General features: G+C 35.3%; 1 non-coding gene across 1 annotated transcript; it reads left to right on the plus strand.

Moving 5' to 3' along the window:
* Nucleotides 1-13,140: 13,140 nt before the first annotated feature.
* On the plus strand, nt 13,141-13,213 carry Trnas-gga (transfer RNA serine (anticodon GGA)). The gene has a single exon. It is a non-coding gene; the product is annotated as a tRNA-Ser (tRNA).
* The last annotated feature ends 918 nt before the right edge of the window (nt 13,214-14,131 follow it).

Below are 14,131 nucleotides of genomic sequence, written 5' to 3' on the forward strand. Positions count from 1 at the left end.
GTAATGAACTTGTATGAATTTTTGAATGATTTGGAAATATATAGTGTGCACTAGCCTCAATGATGGAGCATATCACTTTCAGCACTTACATGAAGTTAGATTATTTTGTCTCCGAGACTCAGTTTTTCTTCATTCAAAAGTATTGGGGGGGGGGGGGGGTGAATTCAAATGGATTGAATGGATAATAATGAAGATCTGCATTTCCAATGCATTGATTAAGAGTGCTACTGTATTCTATTACGCAGAAATGCAGTTGAAATGTAGTTTGAAAAAAGAGTACAATTTATTTAGCATAACATTTTTTTTTTTTTTGTGGTCAAAATGAGATGAAAAATATGGAATGAATGGCATTTTAATCCTATTCCCACCTGGGGGAGGCATTTTGGCCTCCCTTGACATTTCGCATGATCATTCCGCAACGCATGATGCTCTCACTGCGACATTTTATAACTTTTTACTTTCAAGTATCACATAACTTTTGAGACCAAATTTGTCGCTCTCGGACATACCGTTTTGAAACCACCCTGTACGCCCCTTTGAAAAATATTTGTTGACCCAAAAATTGCTCAAAAACATGATTTTGTGTACAAATCCAATGTACAATTGTAGATTGTGTTTTTGCATTTAATTCATACAAAAATAAACATTTTTACTTTCAATGGCTGACAAAAATTTATTTTGGGCTGATAATGCTTTAAAAAGTTTCTGCGACAAATTTTGACAAAGAAACAACAAAGAAATACATAAGACATTCAATAAACAACAAAATTTGAAAGAAGTAGTTATTAAGCCAAATTTTTGCTTCAATATTATTGTTAAGGATATTGAAAATAGTATGTTCACCTACAAAATTTTATTTATGTGCAAAAAAATGCATAAATTAGCATTTATTAATTCAAAATACATTCACATGAATCAAAATGTGAAAAATCGAACCATACAGTCTTGTAGATTACATTGGCCTCTACATTAGTGCAAATTTTCGCGAGGATCACATGATCAACAACTGAGATCTGAAGTGGGGCCAAAAAGTCGTCCCCCCCCCCACCCCCGATAGTTTTAAGTCCCTCAAAAAACCAGGTGGGTGTAGGGTTAAAGTTCTTGAACAGTCAATAATGAATATGCAAACAATGAAGTGATGTTGCCATACAATTCAAATTTTGAAGTTTCAGTTATTCATTCAAAGGCAAACATGCATCAGTCTAAAATCCTGATAGATCAACCTGATCATTGAAGTTATTTAGCCAGGAATAACATCACTTCCATAACAGAAAATTGAATCTTATCATTTCTTTGGACATGATCAATAGAGAATTGTAAGGTTATGACAAATCAGCTTACTCATTTGCGTATTTCATGTCAAATACATGTATGAAAATGTATAAAAACTGTTCTGCAGTCAACAGTTCTGCTTTCAACTGTTTGAAAACTGTTCTGCAAAAATTAGCAAAACTTCACAATTTCATAACTTCCCTATTTCACTATTTATCCAATTCTGATAAAAAATTTTCACTGTTGTCCTCCCAAGTTTAACTCTTATCATACTATACAGGCTGATTTTATTGAGCATGTGAACCATTTGCAAAGGATGTATATGTCAAAAAATGGCAAAGTCCAACATTCTGAAATTTTCACTTTCTTTTTTCATTTGTTGCGACAATGGCACTGAAAATAATTCTCATCACGAGTAACACACAGCTAAACATTTGTAAGTAGAAAAGCACTCTGAGAGCGCAGACCTCCGTCAAGCAGCTCCCACTTTCCACCGTGATCTTGCTCTTCCATAGAGATCAGTGATTTCCGTCCACTGAAAAATCGCCCAATTTCACACTATAGAAGCTTTTTTAACGTCGTAAACCCTCAGATGCGCGGTGCGCCTCGCCCTAGCAGAGATTAGAGTGTGCACTTAAAGTGCCTGCATGCAAACCTCAAATATGCGCAGCCTGAACTCCGAAGTTCATTGACCCTTCCTGCCAAAATATCAAAAATCCTTTATAAATTCCCTCTAAATTCTTGGATCACTACAAAAAGTTTATCGTTTATTACTTGTGTCATTCTCAACCTTTCCTGCAAGTCAATCCATTAATCCCAATCCGTTAACTACTTTTTGAGTTATTTTGCGCATGGACAAACTAACTACGTAACAAACAAACCAACAGTATAATGAAAACATAACCTCCTCCCTTGGCGGAGGTAGTATGATAATGCCTCAAAAGGTATGTGAATAATTTGCAGATATGTTGTAAATGAACAGAAAAACTTCACAGATTTTGCTATTGACATACACGAGATATTCTACAAACTGTTGAGTTCCATATGGAAGTTCACAAAGATTTCCAGAGCATTATGCACATCTTGTGAAGGTTATATATGTACACATATACAAGGCTTTAACACCCTTTTTTTAGAGCAAATTATGAGCAGATCACAAACAAATGTGCAATTGCACAAGAAATTGTCCTATTTTTGTTGTTTTTTTTTCTTCAAAAACTAAACATGACACCCACAAATATTTCACAACACTTTCAATTCCATGCTTAGGTTTTGCAATCATTTGCAAACTATTAAAAATATGAATGTTGAAGTTTGCTAGTTTTTCATCCACATCCTTTGCCAGGTTTACAAGCTCTGAAATCAGTGCTTGAACCTGGAATGGAATTCCTGCCTAATAGTGAATGTTACAAAACAGTGTAACAAGGCACCAATATGTGATATGTGGTAGACTTACCATTATTGTGTAGGACTTAAAGATTTGAATAGAAATAATATTGCAATTAATTAAGGATACTTGTAGAAAACTTCTCATACAATTAGGAATCTAAGGAGCAAGCATTTTGTATTTTTTTTTTTTACAACTTTGTTTAGTCTCTGGCATCAGAGCAATGTTAAGCTTTAAGGGAAGAAATGAAAATGAAAATTAATGTAAAAATATGTTGCAGTACATTATTGTAAGCTTTACAGAGCAGCACACTGTTGCTTTGTGAAAGAATACATGCTGCAGGTTTTGCAGAACTCTCCTCCGTACAAATTTCAACTCTTCTCATTTGTTCATTCCATTTGTAGGGTATCAGTTTGATGGATTCCAGCTTCACGCAACATCACCAACAAGCAGCATCAGTCCAAAGTTTGATGTAAATCCAGGGGCATAATTCACATCCAGCAGTGACTGCACAGATACTTTAAAAATTTCATAACTTTTAAACAGATTGTCTGATTTTCCTCAAACTTTGTGTTCTACTAATACTGCTGCATTCTCTCAATCCTTATGAACATGAAGGTGGACTTGTCCTTAATTGCCTTAACACAGAATGATACAAAGTGTGATTTATAAATCCAAGTAGGTTAAAAAGAATGGAGTCACGACCATCTTATATCCTTTGCCAGATGTTCGATGCTGCCACTCAAAAATATTTGAAGCATGTGCCAAACTGGGTCTGCCGCGCAGATAGGAATACAATGGACTCGTGTCTCATTGTATCACCAGCCACTCTCTGGGGAAGATGTGTACATCTTTGAGATGGTAATTACTTTTTGCTATCCCTTCTTATTAAAGACAGGTGATATAATTATGATGGTTAAGACACAGGGATGCGCAAATAGAAATTCAAAAAAAAAAAAGGAAATAAAGATGAAAATTACCAGACTGCTAAAGTGTCATCGAAACATGACATAAAACTTTTTGTTAACGTGAAACAGCGATTTCTAACGCCATACCCTAAATCCTAACTCTACTTGGTCTCGTTTTATAAAGAGTTAGAATTGATTACAAAATTGACTTCTATCATACATAAGTCTGTGGCAGCAATTTAAAATCAATTATATCTTTTGATTAAACAGGGTCCTAGACTATTTTGACCCATGGAGATACAAAGGTAGATGTACAAGACACCATTTTTGTTAGTATTGCATAATGCGTTGCCATGGCAACGGCAAATTTTCATAAAAAAATTATTAATTGAACTACTCTCACTTTTTGAGCAATTAACCCCAAATGTGGCATGTGTAACTCCTATCAAAAGAAGATGTGCAAGACACTTTCTTCATTGGTATCGCCTGGTGCATTGCCATGACAACAGCAAATTCTAAAAAAGAATACAGAATGTTGTGGATGAAAGTACTCTTTCATTTTTTGAGTAATTGACCCGAGATTTGGCATGTGTGACCACTTTCAAAGGAAGATGTGCAAACGCTTTTTGTTAGTGTTGCATAATGCATTGCCATGGCAACAGCAAATATTGACAAAATCTTATACATTGTGGTTGATCAAACTACTCATCAGTTTTACAGCAATTCAGTTGAAATTTCGGATATAAGATGCCGTCATTGTAAGGTGTAGTTGTGCAAGATGCCATTTATGTATGTTGCCATGGCAACAGCAGTTTTTGTACCAATCATACAAAAAAAAAGAGTGGATTGACCTAACTCTCTGTGTTTTTGGAGTACTTGACTTGAATTTTGGCACATATGTGACAACTACTGTGTGTAGAAGTGCAGAACACATCTTCTATAGACGTTTATCAATACGTTGCCATGGTAACAGCATTTTTTCACTAAAAGCATACCTTTATATGCTTTTTAGCTAAATCCCTAAATCTTTGAGCATTTAGCTTGAAATTTAGCCCATGTGACTGCTATGATAGATGTGAAAACTTTATCTTTGGTTATTGTTGAATGATGCGTTGCCATGTTAACAGCATATTTTGAATGAAAATCGTCCAAAATTACTGTGGATTCAGTCAACTTCCTTAGTCTTTGAGCACTTGGCTTGAAATTTTGCATATGTGACCACTATAGTACGTAGATATGCAAACTTAATCTTTCATCATTGTTGAGCTATGCGTTGCCATGCTAACAACATTTTTTTCATTAAAAAGCATACAAAAATACTGTGGATTCAGCCAACTCCCTCAGTCTTTTAGCATTTAGCTTGAAATTTGGCCCATGTGACCACTATGGTATGTACAAAATGTGGATGTGCAAACTTAGTTTTTTGCCATTGTTGAACAATGAATTGCCACGGTAACAGCATATCTTGAATAAAAGTCCTACGAAAATACTGTGGAAACAGTTAACTACCCTAGTCTTTGAGCATTTAGTTTAAAATTTGGTATATATGACTGCTGTAGTACAAAAATGTGCAAATTTAATCTTTTGTCATTGTTGAACTATGCGTTACTATGGTAAAAACATTTTTTCCCTATAAAGCATACAAAATATTGTGGATTCAGCTTACTCCCTCAGTCTTTGAGCATTTAGATTGAAATTTGGCACATATACTGCCATGCTACACAGATGTGCAAACTCAATCTTTGGTCATTGTTGAACAATGTGATGCCAATGGTAACAGCATAATATTTTCAATGGAAATCATGCAAAAATACTGTGGAAACCTCCCTGAGTCTTGAGCATTTAGGTTGAAATTTGGCACACGTGACCACTATGTCATGTAGATGTGTGAACTTACAGGTGTTTTAAAGGTGAGTAAAATAATATTTCTACAGGGTCATTGGCACCTCCATGCCTTCAATTGTCCCTGATGTTGGGAACTTAATTAATAATTTCATGAATTTTTACATGCAAAAATAGATAAATAAATGAATAAAATGAATACATTGAATACATACACTTAAAATATGAGAAAGAGCAAAGAAATCATTTGCAAAGCTCATCAAATATTTTTGAAAGAACAAAAAAAAAATGTATCCATTTTCCTCCATTTTTATTTGTTTTTGAGTGGGTCCCTTTTGTGTTTTATTGTTTTTCTATAAGTTTGTTGAGTAAGTCTCATAATCATGTGAAAGTATAAAAACAGCTAATAATCTCTATTTAGAAAGACTTACCACGTACCTTTCTCAGAAGGAAACTTTTGTGAGGTAATTTTTTGTTTTATTTTATCTGTTCAATCAATCAATGGGAGCAGTTTTATAAAATTTGTACAATTACATGTATTATTCATAAGGCCTGACAGTTAGTCATTGAAGCTATTTAAAAGTTAACAATATGACAGAATTATTTTGAATGAAATTGTGTATGTCTTTTATTTATCCTAAGTTTGTATCATCTGAGCAATTTATATCCAAGATGCCATAATGATTGCAGTGTTTTTGAAATGATGAGAAAGCACATGTAGCATCCTAGTATTTTGCATGAGTTCTGCCTGTAAATGTACATGTATATTGCCTAGATTTAACAATTGTCAGTATTCTTCTTTTCTGATACAGCATTTTTCTCTTTCTTGTATGAATTCCCATGTGTATTACAAACGCCACATATCAAATACTAAACTGTAACACCCCCCCCCCAAAAAAAAAATGGAAATAAAGAAATGTATTTCAATAATAAACACAAATCTTACTATATCATTTATAATTATTTGGTATCTGTTGACAGATGTACTAAGATATGTTTTGCAGAGTAAAGAGGAAATAGAATGGAAGACAAAACATTGAGTTGATGAGTGACTTGTCTTACTTCCGTCAGCTATATCATGGAGAGTGAAAGCCTAAACATGTTTGAAATCCATCATATGAGACAAATTCATCGCATTTAGTTGACAATTACATACTAATATTGTCAATTTCAACAAACCATGACATATGCATAATAAAAAGAAAATCAAAAACATGATTAGGTCCTACAATATGCACTCCAGCATCTGTCCAAAGGCCTTTATAATTTTGCTGAAATTACAGCAAAATTTGGTCTGCATGGAAAGACCTGCACATACATCATGTTTCCTGAGCATTTGTGATGGTCCAAGAGATTTGCTGTAATTACAGCAAAACTTGTTCTGCTGATATCAGTGCTCCAGAAGTAAGTACCCTCCAAATGCACTCACCAAGTTTTGCTAAAATTGCAGCAAAACTGTTGATGCAAGTGGATTGTTGGGAATTGTGGAAAATATCAAGGAGATTGTCATGTTTTGCTGTGTAATTTCAGCACTTTTCACCTCTTGGACTAACCTGTAGCCGTGTGGAGGATTTATGTGGTTTTAAAGGGAATTTTGGGAAAACTTGACAATGCTTGAATTTGTCATTTCCAACCACACTCTGTTATTAACTATAAAAGGATTAAGAGAATGCAGCAATATTAGTAGAACACATCAGTGAAAGTTTGAGGAAAATTGGACAATCGATACAAAAGTTATGAATTTTTAAAACTTTTGTGTTGGAATCGCTGGATGAGGAGACTACTAAGGCTCGTGATGTCATATGAGTACAACAGTATAAAGAAAATGTGAAGAAAATTCAACATATTTTCACTTTTTTCGCATAATAAAAGAGCACTTGACTTGCATCTTTCTAAAGGCAATGGAAATAATATTACCCATAACATATGTCAGTATCGAGTCAAGGGAATGTGTACTTTTTTCAAAAGATGAAATTTTGTGAAATTCTCTTTATATTTTCCTTATATTGTTGTACGCATGTGACATCATACACTGCAGTAGTCTTCTCATCCATTGGTGACTGCACAAAAACTTCAAAAATTCATAACTTTTGAACGGATTGTCCGATTTTCCTCAAACTTTCAATGATGTGTTCTACTAATATTGCTATATTCTCTCAATCCTTAAATGTTAATGAAGGTGAACTTGTCCTTTAATATGATTTACACCTCCACGTACAATGTACTAGGAAATTCAGAGGGAGGATATTTTTTTTTTCTTCTTTTTCTTCTTCTGACTATCAGTTTCCTTTTACTGGCTACGCCCCTTTTTGATTACTTGTACATGGGCAATTCCACGGTAAATGGGTAGTTTTATGCACTCAAGACATGGAGCAATTTCATTTGAAAATATTTGTTTGAATCATCTTTTTTTCTTTATTTCTTGAATACATGTGGTAAGGTGAAATAAAATATTCAACCTCGTTGAGTCCTGTTGTTATTTTTTTGAGATGTGCTGGTTTGTTTGTTTTTATTTAATATTATTGATAATGTGCAAATTTGAAATAAAAATTGACATAAATTGCAACTTGTATAAAATAAATTTTCTTAGAAGACACGCATCCTGGGTGGATTATAATTCAAAATTTATCACCAACGCACCGAGAAATCATTTTCTTGTTCGCCCTGAACGATTACAAGAGTTTTGAGAGAGTGGAAAGCAAGCTGGACCGAAAAGATTGGCGTTCTGTCCTACTTCAGTTACGTACGTTCGGCCTCAATTTCGTTTGGTTTCCAGGCGTCAGAGTGCAGTTATTTTGTGTTAAATACACTTTGCTGACGACAGTTTCAAGTTAGGTTTCACTAATTCAACAGAAAATTAAATCAAATATTTAATATCCGTATTCAAAGTTACCAAATTCAATTTTCTGTCCACGCCGCGAACGTACGTAACTGCTAGTTGAGACACTCCAGTGTCGTTCGATTTAACACAGAAACGCGGACACTACCCTGAAGTTAGACATCTGCATTCGGTTTCGCGCCACAAGCATAGCTGTCTTTTCAGAACATTTAGTTATCTAGCTTCAGCTTCCTTTTCTAATTCTGTCCAGTATGTTACGTGCGTTCAGTGGGTACGCTCCGCTTGGTGGGACGCACGAACGGTGGACAGAATCGCCAATCGGTCTTCGTTACGTGTGTTCTGAACGCGCGTAACTCAGACAGATTGTTCCCATGTCTTGTTTACCTCGTTGTTTCGCGCCGTTCTGTCCGAGGTTGCGTATCGTTCGCATGAAATTTCCCGTGTTATGTCTGCATTGCGTATGTGCAACCCATCGACTGCTCAGATCTGAATATGACGGATGTGATTACGACTCTCGCTGACAAAAGGTAAATTTTGCATTCTAGAGTAGAATCTTCCGTAGTTTTAGGATTAATGGCCCTGCTGGCATTATTAGAAATTCTTTTGAGATTCTGTGTATGCTAGCTTTCACTACTCGTTTTCGAGTTTACACGGACGATAACTGAGCCTAGTCCCACATGTGTTATTTTTTGTCAGTAAATTCTTCGTTGCTTCCAGCTTCAAATAATCTTTCTTTTCATCTTTTCGTAATATTTTTTCCTCAAAATAAAACCAAACTGACAGTGACAGAATAGCAATGAACGAAAACTAAGCCAAGATTGGTACTTTAAATGACTGAATACAAGTTTAACTCCCACTGTCCATCGTGAGCATGGTGAGCTGACGCACTGTAAGAGTGTAGAACTGTAGTCTGTAGCATCTAACTGTAACGTTTTACTTTTGATATAGAATTTAGAAAGCCAGGCTAGCGCTACGCTAGTGACACGAGTCCCAAGTGTAACCACACGATATCGTTAGTGTATGTAGACACCCATGATCAAACAAGTTAGAAAAGAAAATTTACTAGGTTTACATCGGGATTTGACTTGATTTATTTCTGCCTAACAATGTACATTGATGTAAGCAACCAAAGTGCAAACTCGACTTCCAACGTTGTTGATGTTGTCCTTCAGCCACATGAGCTCAGTCTACTCATTGCAGTTCTCTCATGATTTCCATGATGTGATTTATTTATTTAGATTCTATTTCTATGTTTTGATGTAGACTAGACAACTAGCAACTTATGTGAGAAGCTGTGCTGGCCTGTTCTGAACCTTTTAGTGCAATAGTGGTGATTCAATCTGTGTCGTGAGTGACCAGAGCGTCCCTTCGATCATCATGCCGGTGCCCAGCCTGTCTGCTTTCCAGTGTTACGGTGAGGTGTGTATACATATTTTTATGATTTTGCGGGAGGGCTCATTGGAGCTAAGCGACCCTGACTCAATGTACAATCTGTTCATAACACCCTGTCTTGTGTGGCCTGGACATTTGTCTGTGCAGAGCCTCATTCCAACTGTTGCACCATCCACCATGTTTGCTCTTTGCTGGCCTGTGTTGTGTCCTAAAAACGATCCCTGTGATGAAATCAGCCCCAAATCTTTCTGCTCTAATAAATATATGACATGACCGAAGTTCCGCAACTTCACTTCGCAGAAATTCTGCGATGCCGATGTTATGTTTATGTACAGAGCTATTTTGTATTTATTTAATGAAGATTGTAAATTTGTATTGCATACATGATTTAATGACCACTAAGCAAATTGTGTAGGAGAAATGAAATCTCTTTCTACAGTGGAAAACAGACATTACAAGTAACAGTAATACCTTTCAAAGAAGCCATGGCCTCCATATTTTTAATGCCATGCTATTATGTATTGTAAATATTTTATTTGTAGATGTCATAGAACTGGTACATAACTAGTCTTCATTTTGTTGTCTTCCATGATATTTTGGTCCATTGTCATGTAGCCACATCTGTGCTTATTTGGGGTTTTCTTCTGATACGATTATCATTTTATTTATATAGAAGCTGCATGGCCCTGTTCTACAGCTTGTGGTGGAGATTTTCTGAGTGCCCAGAGCATCCCTTCATCATGCCTAGCCTGTCTGCTTTGTAGTGATAAGGTGTGAATGCATATTTTCGGTTTATTATGTAATTTTTTTTTCTTTTGGCCAAAAAGGCTGCTACATTGGCACTCTCGAATATGTTAAGGTTGCATATATATATATATATGTGTTCATATATATATATATTTTTTTTTAGACCATGACGAAAAAGGTTCCTTTTATTTACAGGACTATTTCTTGTTCATTTTTAAAGCACATAAATTTATAGTGCATACATGAATAAATGATTGCAGAGCAATTTGTGTAGGATGTTTGTTGGAGATATTGAATTGCTTTCTACAGTGTAAAACAAACATTAATTGTTACCCCTCAAAGATAGAAGCCATGGCCTCCATTTTTATTTTATGTTTTTACACTATGGCATATTCTTTTTTATTATGAAGATTTTATCATAGATATCTTTTGTAATTTTTTTAATATTTTCACGACGTTGCAATCCTCTGTATCGCCAGTGTGCAAAAAAACTTCTGTGCATGCTGAAGAGCTCTGTCACAGATACACTGTGGGATTCTTTTGTGCCCTTGTTCACTTCTGGTTGTCTCACGCCAAGTAGAGGTCGCAGTTTCCAAATGAATCAAGGGAGTTAATCGTCTGCTTTTCCATTGCCATCCCTTTTTTTCTTGGTTAAAATTCAGCTGAAAAGAGTTGAAAGTTTCTAAGTTTTACTGATTTGCGGTCACTAGAGTCGTGGTTCACTACTGCAAGGCTTCAATGTGCTGGTCACATGATGGAAAGCGAAGAAATCTTCAACAAAAAATATCTCTGGATAAAGATAAAGCATGATCTGAGTGCATGTGCAGCCAAAACCAGGTCAAGTTTGTCCCGTAAGCTATCTCATAATGCATCTAAAACACTGCTCTCCGCACGGCACCTAGGTATTGGCGATACCAAGAATTACACCTATCCTTTTTTTTAAACTTTGGCCAGGAAAGGTTGCTAGGTGGGTTGATAGATTTTTTTTTTTTTTTAGAGTCTACTGTATTTGTAGTTTGTGTATTTTATTGCTTGGTTTACGGAATAACTATGCAGCAAAATGTTCAACTATATTTCAATTGCAGGTGACATGTACATGCCTTTTGAACAATCTTTTTATCTGCGCTCAGTATATAGGAATATTCCAAACTTTCAAAAATTTTGATAAAATGAACTCAATATGTGTATTTGTTGATTATGTATATAATTTTTTTTTTTTTTTTTTTTTTTTTGACAGGCAAAAGACATCCTGGATGATGACTTAATGGGGAAAAAAGAGGCATGGACTTTTCATGTGGTCGATCAAAGACGACATCTCCGGAGAACCTACAAACAACATCCTGTGCAGAATGCCTGATCCCATTCTCGTGGAGGAGCAAAGCACCACAAGACAGCAGTTGTTTTTTTTTTTTCCTTCAAGTTGTAAAGTATATCAGATGGTATGACTTTAGCTTTTAACTTTTTGCAAGATCTAATACAATGTACTAAGAAACCACTTATGACATTTTTATGAGCATACAATTCTTCAAGGATTTCAAAGTTTCGCTTATGAAACATGGTCTTCAAATGGCTGAGGTATGAAGCCACAAAGTAAACCAATGTTATTGAAATAGAAGATCTGGGTTTCAACTTTTATTAGGATCACTTTGTTTAACTTTCTTTTTGGATATCTCAGCCTTTCCAAAACCGATTTTCACTTAAGTAAACTTTCAATGCCTTTAAGAGAACCTGTATGCTATTTCAAAAAGTTAAAAGCTGAGTCATCACCTATAACCAATACTTACCATCCCTTTTGTTTTAAAGCAAGATATAAACAGGGATACAACTGAATAAAAAAAGTTGTTACATTAGCTGCTTTGTTTCTTACTGTGGCTGATGAACATTAAGGCGATAAAAGAACGAACAATGTCAATTGTTATTGTGTTCAGAGCCTGTATGTTGATCGAGTTTTGGAATATGATGACTGAAATTCCAGAATGGGCCCTATACACCATTTGAATACATTGTACGTATGTATCGAATGGGCAGGCACATAAAAGGGTGGGGTTTTTTTGTGTGTGGGTTTTTTTTTTTTTTGTGTGTGTGTGTGTGTCTAATTTACAAATCAACTCATAGGTTGTACAGTTAAGAGTTCTCTGACAGTACCTGAACATTTTGGAAAGTGTTATTCTTTGAAAACAGTTGATGGCACATTAACTTCTTTATGTTTCTTACTGTGGCTGATTTACATTAAAGGTCCAGTTTACCTTTGGGAGCAGTGATTTAAAATATGTTCAAGATATCACATTCGATGCATATGTGTCAGTCTGTTGTATCACAATATCCTTCCATTTAAAATGTTCGCAATAAAGCCGAAAGTATAAGGAGATATCAGTATTATTCTTGATAAAGCATATGTTTCTAACTATGGCTGATGGACATTAAGGCGATAGAAGAGTGAACAATGCAAGTTTTAATTCTTGTTTATGGAGCCTGTATGTTGATGTAGTTTCAGATGTGATAACTGAAATTCAAGTTTAGGCCCTATACACCATATAAAAATGTACACTGTATTGAATTGGCAGGCAAAGAAAAGGGTGCTTTCAAATTCATGGAATTTTTCTGTCAAGATGTTTTCACTGCTGTCAGGCAGAAGCTCGGTGGTCTAGTGGAGATGACGCCTGTCCGGAGATCAGGGGGTCGTAGGTTCAAATCCTGCTCGAGCATGTACGTACATGATTTATTAACATTTTTTTTTTCTGCTGTCAGGCAGAAGCTCGATGGTCTAGTGGAGATGACGCCTGTCCGGAGATCAGGGGGTCGTAGGTTCAAATCCTGCTCGAGTATGTACGCCCATGATTTTTTATATCATGGCTACTATAGAAACACTGATCAATTCTGTGCTTATTTACGTTGATGTAGGGCAAATTGTCAATCAGTTGCAAAGGATGCTGTGTTCTCTAATTTACAAATCACCTCATGGGTTGTAAAGTTAAGAGTTGTCGTACAGTACCTGAACAATTCTGAAAGTGTCATTCTTTGTGTATTGATTCCCTATAAGGATTATTTCCCTAATGAATGTTACAACTATTCATTTTCGAATGAATGTAAATTGAAATGAACAGATTTACCTGTTGCACTATCAAATAACAGTTTCTTTTCACATTGAAATCAGTTATTGGTACATTAACTGCTTTATGTTTCTAACTGTGGCTGATGGACATTAAATGCAATAGAAAAATGAACAATGCAAGTTTTAATTCTTGTTTCCAGAGCCTGTGTGTTGATTGAGTTTGGGATGTGATGACTGAAATTCTAGTTTAGTCCCTATAAACTGTATCAATACACATGTATTTTTGTATCAGTAAAAAAAAAGTTTTAAATTTGGACAGGCAAATACAATCCACTTGATTTACATACGTGTATCTAGGAATATCAAGGTGTAATGGACACGAAATGATAACTGCTGACCCAATGACAACAGCAAAATGCTCCTTTGTATACAGTATTTTGATATTTCAGCCTTTGTATATACTGCACATTGTGGTTTAAAATGAACTACACAATATACTGGAGAACGGGAGTGTATTGTTAACCTTGGAAATTAAAAAACTCTGTAAAGTTCAAGTTTCTGTCCTACTCTTGTGTTACATGCGTTCACCACTAATGCAGTGATACATGTCATATCATGTACTTTGGAATTTCAAGAAACTCTATTGCAATGAAGCTTTGGCTTTTCCTCACACACACACATGCACCCACACA

Source organism: Diadema setosum, chromosome 3, assembly GCF_964275005.1.
Source record: "Diadema setosum chromosome 3, eeDiaSeto1, whole genome shotgun sequence".
Lineage (NCBI taxonomy): Eukaryota > Metazoa > Echinodermata > Echinoidea > Diadematoida > Diadematidae > Diadema > Diadema setosum.